Source organism: Rhincodon typus, chromosome 7 (genome assembly GCF_021869965.1).
Source record: "Rhincodon typus isolate 14 chromosome 7, sRhiTyp1.1, whole genome shotgun sequence".
NCBI lineage: Eukaryota > Metazoa > Chordata > Chondrichthyes > Orectolobiformes > Rhincodontidae > Rhincodon > Rhincodon typus.
The window spans coordinates 378,766-386,109 of NC_063338.1; positions in this window are offsets into that span (position 1 = coordinate 378,766).

Below are 7,344 nucleotides of genomic sequence, written 5' to 3' on the forward strand. Positions count from 1 at the left end.
GGGAGGACGGACAGGTCAAGGGGGCGGGATGAGGTTAGTAGGTAGGACACTAAATCAGTTGGGTTTTTATGACAATTGGTAGCTTTCATAGTCACCTTTTCTGAGTGTCCAGCCCCACAAATTACCAGATTAATTCAGGTCAATTTCACAACATGTGCTGCCATTGGGAAAATGTTAGAGTCTGTTGGAGTCTATTATTAAAGTTGGAATAACAGAGCATTTAGAAATATATTATAGAATCAAGCAATCTCAGCATGGTTTTGTGAAGGGGATGACAAACAAAAGTGAACAAAATGATAGATCATGATCTCATTTAGTTTCTGCTTTTCTCCCACCTAGCTGTTCTGATGCACTACAAAACTTAGATTGATACAGTAAATGTAAAAAAAAGCCCAGCTATGTCAATTCCACAAAAGCAGGACAAATCCAACCCCACCAATTAATCTTACTCTGCATGACCAAATTGATACAAATGTTGAGCCATTCCATCAGGCAGTACTCACTCAGCAATAACCAGCTCACTGATGTTGCGTGTTCCACCAGAGCTATCATTGTTGTTTGTTGGGAAAAATCACATGACAGGACATAGTCTTTGAGTTACTCCTTTATGATCTGTTTTGTTCTAAGGACGGAGTGACAGAGGGCAGTAGGGTTGCTCATTGATTAGTACTGCTGCCTCACATTGCCAGGGACCCTGATTTGATACCAGCCTTGAGCAACTGTCTGTGTGGCGGTTACACATTCTCTTTATGTCTGTGTGGTGCTCTGCTTTCCTCCCACAGTCATAAGATGTTCTGGGTAGGTGGATTAGCCATGATTAATTGCCCATACTGTTCAGGGATATGCTGGCTAAGTGCATTAGTTATGGGAACTGTAGGATTACAGGGATAGGGTAGGAAGTTGGGTCTCAATGCTCTGAATGGCCTGTTTTCACACTGCAGGGAATTCTCTGAACCTTCCCCTTCACCGGTCCGCAGCGTATCAGAAACTATCCCTCATTCATTCCGAGACAACAAGGTGCAGGGCTGGATGAACACAGCAGGCCAAGCAGCATCATAGGAGCAGATTGGCCTGCTGTGTTCATCCAGCCCGGCACCTTGTTGTCTCGGATTCTCCAGCATCTGCAGTTCCTACTATCTCCCCTCATTCATTCCGATTGGTTTGAAGGCGGAACCTTCTCCCCCTTTCTATTGGTCTAGACGTGCCGGTCAATCACTAGCTTGCCCGGTGTGTGGCTGAAGTGGCTGGAAATTTCTGTCGGCGGATAAATAAACCGCGGGGTGAGCGGAGCAGGATTGTATTGTCGTATCGGTTAAAGGGAAAGTGGGTCAAAGCCCAAATGGGAAGGTTTTACTCGAGCCGGAGCCAACTCCGAAAACAGGCGCCGGGAGATTATAGCGCATGCGTCATTGCCATGTTGGTGAAAGCAGCACTCATTCCCATTCCTTCCTTCTCATTCTTCCACATCTTGAGCTTCTGTGATCTTTAACAGCTGTAGTGCAGGTTTTGAAAATGTGGAAATCTGTTTGCCATGAGAAACTTCATCAAAGCCTTGCTGAAATCCACGTACATCGTGCCAACTGCACGACTCTTACCAATCCTTTGTTACTTCTTCAAGAAATTCAATCAAATTATTCAGACACTTAACAAATTTATGTTGACTAGTAATCCACGGAGTAATCCATCCTTTTCTAACTAACAGTTTATTCTTTCTCTGAATTGATTCAAATGATTGGCCCACGATCAAAATTACACTGACTGGCCTGCACTTATTCTGTCTATCCCTTGTTCCTTTTTAAACCAAGTCCAATATTATTGTGCTCCAATCGTCTAATCTTGCACCTTAATCTAGTGAAAATTGCAAAACAGTACCGAGTCCTTATGCTAGTTCCTCCCTTATTGGCCTTGCTATATACCGACCAAAAAAATTCTCTTGGATGCACTTCAAGAATTCTGCTCCCTCATTTCCTTTCACACTAAAATAATCCATTTAATATTAGGGTCATGAAAATCACCTGCTATTACTGCCCTATTGTTTTATCATTATTCAGAGATAAGCAGCATATTAGCCCCATTCTTTCCCTCTGCTGTTTCGGGCTCTATAGCACTCTTCCAGCAATGTGACTGCTCTATTTTTGGTCCTTCACTCAACTCTTAGTCTCATTTGATGTTTCTTCTTAAACATCATCCTTCTTCAGAACTGCAATCGTTTCTTTGACCAAAATGCCCATCCTTGTCTACGCTTTATTTAAATCCCCACAGCCCGACCCCCTCTGTATCTCTCTCTTGAACTGCATTGTTCCATGAAGTTTGAAAACATTCTATTATACTGTGGTTGCTTTTTACTTAAGGTTCTTTCACAACTAGTTGTTAATTAGCCTCACTTCATTGCACGAAGCTGGATTTAAACTCATTTGTCCGCTAGTTGATTTTTCAACTTTCTCTTAGAGAAAGACATTTCAGGACTCCCGGAAGCCATTTTTGTTTTTAGTAATTTAGGATATATCTTTCAGAATGTAGCTTTAAAGACATATAATAGTGTCATGCTGGTATTTGGCATGACAGAGTTAAGTCTCGTGGTAACAAAGGAAGGAATGAGAGTTTCAGCAACTGATAAACTGAGATTACACCGAGTAACCGTGTGGGGCACATGTGATCACGGTAATGATGAGATCCAGCAGTCCAATCCAGCAGCTTTCATGTTCACATTTTCTTCATGCCTGCCTCACAAATTACAGAGTCGTTCTGCTTAATTTCACAAAATATCCTTGTATTTTCAGCTGTTCTCCGTCGCTCCCATCTTCCTATTTTCAATCAGTTTTTTTAGGACATTAAAAAAGGGAGTATTTACAGTCTGGAAACTCAAACACACCATCACGTGAGGATGTGACAGTCATCCAAAGAATCGTAACATGAATGTCATTGGATTTTAAACATGGAAGGATATAGCACCACAATGGGGCAAAACTGTACACGTGTGTGTGTGTGTGTGTACCCGCTGGCCTGTCAGAGCACAAGTGCAGTCACACTGGGGAGAAACCGTGGAGATGTGGGGACTCTGGGAAGGGATTCAATTAGCTATCTGACCTGGAAACCCATTGGCGCAGTCATACCGATGAGAGGGCATTTACGTGCTCCATCTGTGGAAAAGGATTTTCACAATCATCCAGACTACTGAAACACCAGCGAGATCACTGTAAGGGAGAGGCCATTTACCTCCTCCAAGTGTGGGAAGGGATTCACTCAGTTATCCAATCTTCTAGATCACCAGCGACTTCACACTGTAGAGAAGCCATTCACCTGCTCTGTGTGTGGGAAGGGTTTCATTCAATTATCCCACCCACTGGAACACCAGTGAGTTCACACTGAGGAGAGCCTTTTTAAGTGCCTGGGCTGTGGGAAATGCTATAAACGTCCTGGGGAACTGGTATCGCATCAACATGTTCGCACAGAAGAGAGACCATTGAGGTGATCTAATTGTGGGTCTGAGTTTGGAAATCATCTCAACTCAATGTACACAAGCGAGCTTACACTGTGGAGATAACCGTTCAGCTGCTTGGATTGTGGGAAGGGATTTACTCAGTCAAACAACCTGCTGACACACCAGTGCATTCACACTAGGGAGAGGCTGTTCACCTACATGGAGTGTGGAAAGAGGGTCATTCAGTCAAACAACCTGCTCAGACACGAGCGAGTTCACAAGTTCACAACTGCACTGATTGGATTTTTCTGTTTTTCACATAAAGGACTGAACAGTGTTTGTTGAGAACTGTTTTTACTGATGTTAAAAACTCCAGCCCAGTTTTAGGGGCTAATATTCTGCATAAAATGCCAATCAATGTGTGAACGTTGCATTCATTATAGAATAGAATCCCTACAGTGTGGAAGCAGGCCTTTCGAGTCCACACTGACCCTCCAAAGAGCATCCCACCCAGACCCATCCCACTACCTTATCCCTGTAACCCTGCATTTCTTATGGTAATGAACCGAACCTACACATCCCTAAACACTGTGGGCGATTGAGCATGGCCAATGCACCTAATTTACATATCTTTGGACTGTGGGAGGAAACTAGAGCACCCAGCAGAAGCCCACGCAGACATGGGGAGAACATGCAAACCCTACACAGGCGGTAGCCTGAAATTAGGATGCATTCTGTGAGGCAGCAGCACTAACCACTGGGTCATCTTGCGGCCCCTAATTTTATCACTTTCTTTCATACCTCAAACTCAAGTTAGTTGCTTATGAAGGGCTCTCATTCTCCTGTCTCCTTCATATCCCAAATGTGAGCTTGTGGACTTCTTGGTTTCTGTGATTCTGATCATCCAATCAGCTGCCCCTGTGCTTCTTTGCCTTCTGCTAGTCCACTGGGGCTGAACTGCCTCTACTTTCCTTCTTGGCTGTATCTCAAGTCACACCTCTCCAGTTTCTTATCTCCCATCATGCTTTCTCAGTGCTTATCTTGTCCATGACAGCAAACCTCTGCCCCATTGAGGTTTCTTCTGCTGACTGAACATCTCCATATTAGCTGATAGCCTCAACTGTTCTCCTTGTCAGGTGACTGTCCCTCTCAGTCTTAAATGCACTGAGGTTATCGGGGACCAGGCTAATAATACAGTTGCCCAAACTGCTGCTGAAGGGACACAAATCATAGTGGAATTTAAATTCAATTCATAAATCTGGAATTACAAAGTGAATCTGAGTGATGATGACCATAGCCACTAACTGCTTCTCAATGACCGAAGCTCAGCCTGTTGTTTTCTGCTTTCTTCTCACAATTTTCCATTCCAAAGCAGGTTTAAGATTTTGGGCAAGATCTATAAAAGTGGAACTTGAAGAAGAAATTTTTGCACAATGTGTGGAAATGAGCTGAAATTCAATGCTCACACTACAAGCCCAATAATATTCAGGTCCTGATGAAGTGAGTAGCTCTCAGATCTTGATGTAGTGTCTAATTTTCAGTTTCCTGTCAAAAAATTATTGTCTAATGTTCTGCTGAAATTCAGACCAGACAAATATTTCTTTTGGTTCATGTTTGTTGTGTGTAAAGCCTCCCTTTCTCACGCCCTGTCAGAGCATATTTGAACTTCTATCCCTGACAGTCCAAGAGACAAACTAACAACATGCTCTCCTCCTGTATCCTGGTCCAGGATGGCTGCACATCTAAATAAAAAAAAATGTGGGTGGTTGAAATCAGAAACAAAAACTGAAATTGTTGGAAGTACTCTGCTTTCTCTCCACAGATGATGTCAGACCTGCTGAGTCAATGTTTCAGATCTAGTGGCCCATCTTCAGAACTGATTATAGCTTGGAAAAGGTTGATATGTACGCTGAAGATGGGGTCGGGAGAGGGGTAAGGAGTAAACGATAGGTGGAATAGGAGCCTGAGAGAAGGGGGTGGGGGGAGAGAGACAAAGAGAGAACAACAATCAGATAGACAAAACAAAGGGTAAAGTTCAGCCTGGGAGAAACAACAGCTGCTCATCAAGACAGTTAGTAGCTGACAATGGTTGGTTGCAGTAGCAGCCAATGCGATAACAAGGCCTACTATGTGGCAGTTTGGCTGAGGACCTGAGAGAAGGTGCTGAGGCCCTAAAATTATTGAACTCAATATCAAGATCGGAAGGCTGCAGTGTCCCTAAGCAGAAAATGAGATGCTGTTCTTCCAGCTTGCATTGAGCTTCGCTGGAACACTGCAGCAAGCCTGAGATAGAGATGTTGGCCAGTGAATATGGTGTGTTGAAGGAGCAGGCAACAGGAAGTTCAGGGTCATTTATGTCGATAGAACATAGGTGTTCAACAAAGCAATCACCCGGTCTGTGTTCCGTCTCGCCAGTGTAGAGAAAACCACATCTATTTCACTCTATTTCCTTATTCAAGCTCCAAGAATGCAATTAAATCTTTAATTGATTTATTATTTAATCTTTAAAGTCCATCAAATGAGATTAAAACGCAAGGTGATTTAAAACTCAGCAGTTGTGGCAGCCTTTGTGAAGACAGAAACTGAGTTCATGCTTTGAGTTGAATATGACACATCTTTGGAACTCACAATAAGATACTGCTTTTTGGGAGGAGGAATGGGGAAGAAATATAGAGATAATGGCAAAGGTGCAAAGAATACAACACAGGAACCTGGAGATTGATGCGCACAAATCTTGAAACATTACAGGACACATTGAAAGAGCTGTTAGTAAAAACATATGGAACTTTGAATCTCATAAAATGAGGTATCGAGGAGAAAACCAGGGAAAAGGTCTCTTCAGGATAGAGCTAGTGTCTGGTTCCAGTCACCGTGTTTCAAGTGTATGAGTTTTTGACAGGTTTAGAAGAGGTAGAGAAATAAAGCATTGTTTCCATTCTGTGATGGTCCAAGGATGAAGGGAGCTAGAGATAAGGGTTTGGGAAAGAGATGCACAGGTGAAGTCAGAAAAATATTTTTGATGCAGCAAGTGGTAAAAGCCCTACAAGGGTGATGATTGTGAAGACGGCCAAGAGCTTATCAAGGAAAACGAACAAAGACTTGATGGAAATAGCCTTGCAGGATTTTGGGGATAGAACTGGCGATTGAGAGACTGGATGGTGTTACAAAGATCCAAAGAACCTAATGCCCTCTTCCTGTGCTGCAATGGCCATGACTCATGATTTTCCCTTGGTCTTCATACATAATTGCAAAGAAATATATGGTCCTCTTCCCAGAGGACCAAGACTGTATGTCCTTCCTCAGGTGTGGTGCCAGATCCGAACACAGTCATCCTGGTTTGATAATAGTTCATGTTGACCTGAAATATTAAATCTGTGTCTCTCCACAGATAGTGCTAGATCTTTGGCATATTTCCAGACTCCTCCACATTTATTACAGCTCCTAAAGTGAGGTCAGCATTTAGAAGATCGCATTGCACTCCCGGTCACAGATTCTTGGAGATCTTTTCCCAGCGACACAACAGACAAACCTTTTACCATAGCCCATCAAAGCCTAATGACATTGAAGCCTTGGTGAAGTGAGTGACTCCATCAGATCTTGCTGTGATGTTTGATTTGAGTCTGCCTAAGAACTTACCAGGAGTGAATGGAAAGGCTGTCCTTCTGAATCCAGGAGAGACAAATATTTATCTTGTTTTGTGTTAACTGGTGTAAATTCTGTCATTCTAATCCCTGTAAAAGGACATGTGTGTACATCTCTGACTGACACGTGTATCCTCTGTAAAACTTGAAAATGAGAGAAAGGAGAACTGGGAGAGAGAGGGAGAGATTTTTGAGATTGTGAAACAGACTTAATGGTAGTTTCTAGAGTTACAGCAAATAATAAACACTTCAGCTGCATCACAGAGGAATAATGAATCTGAT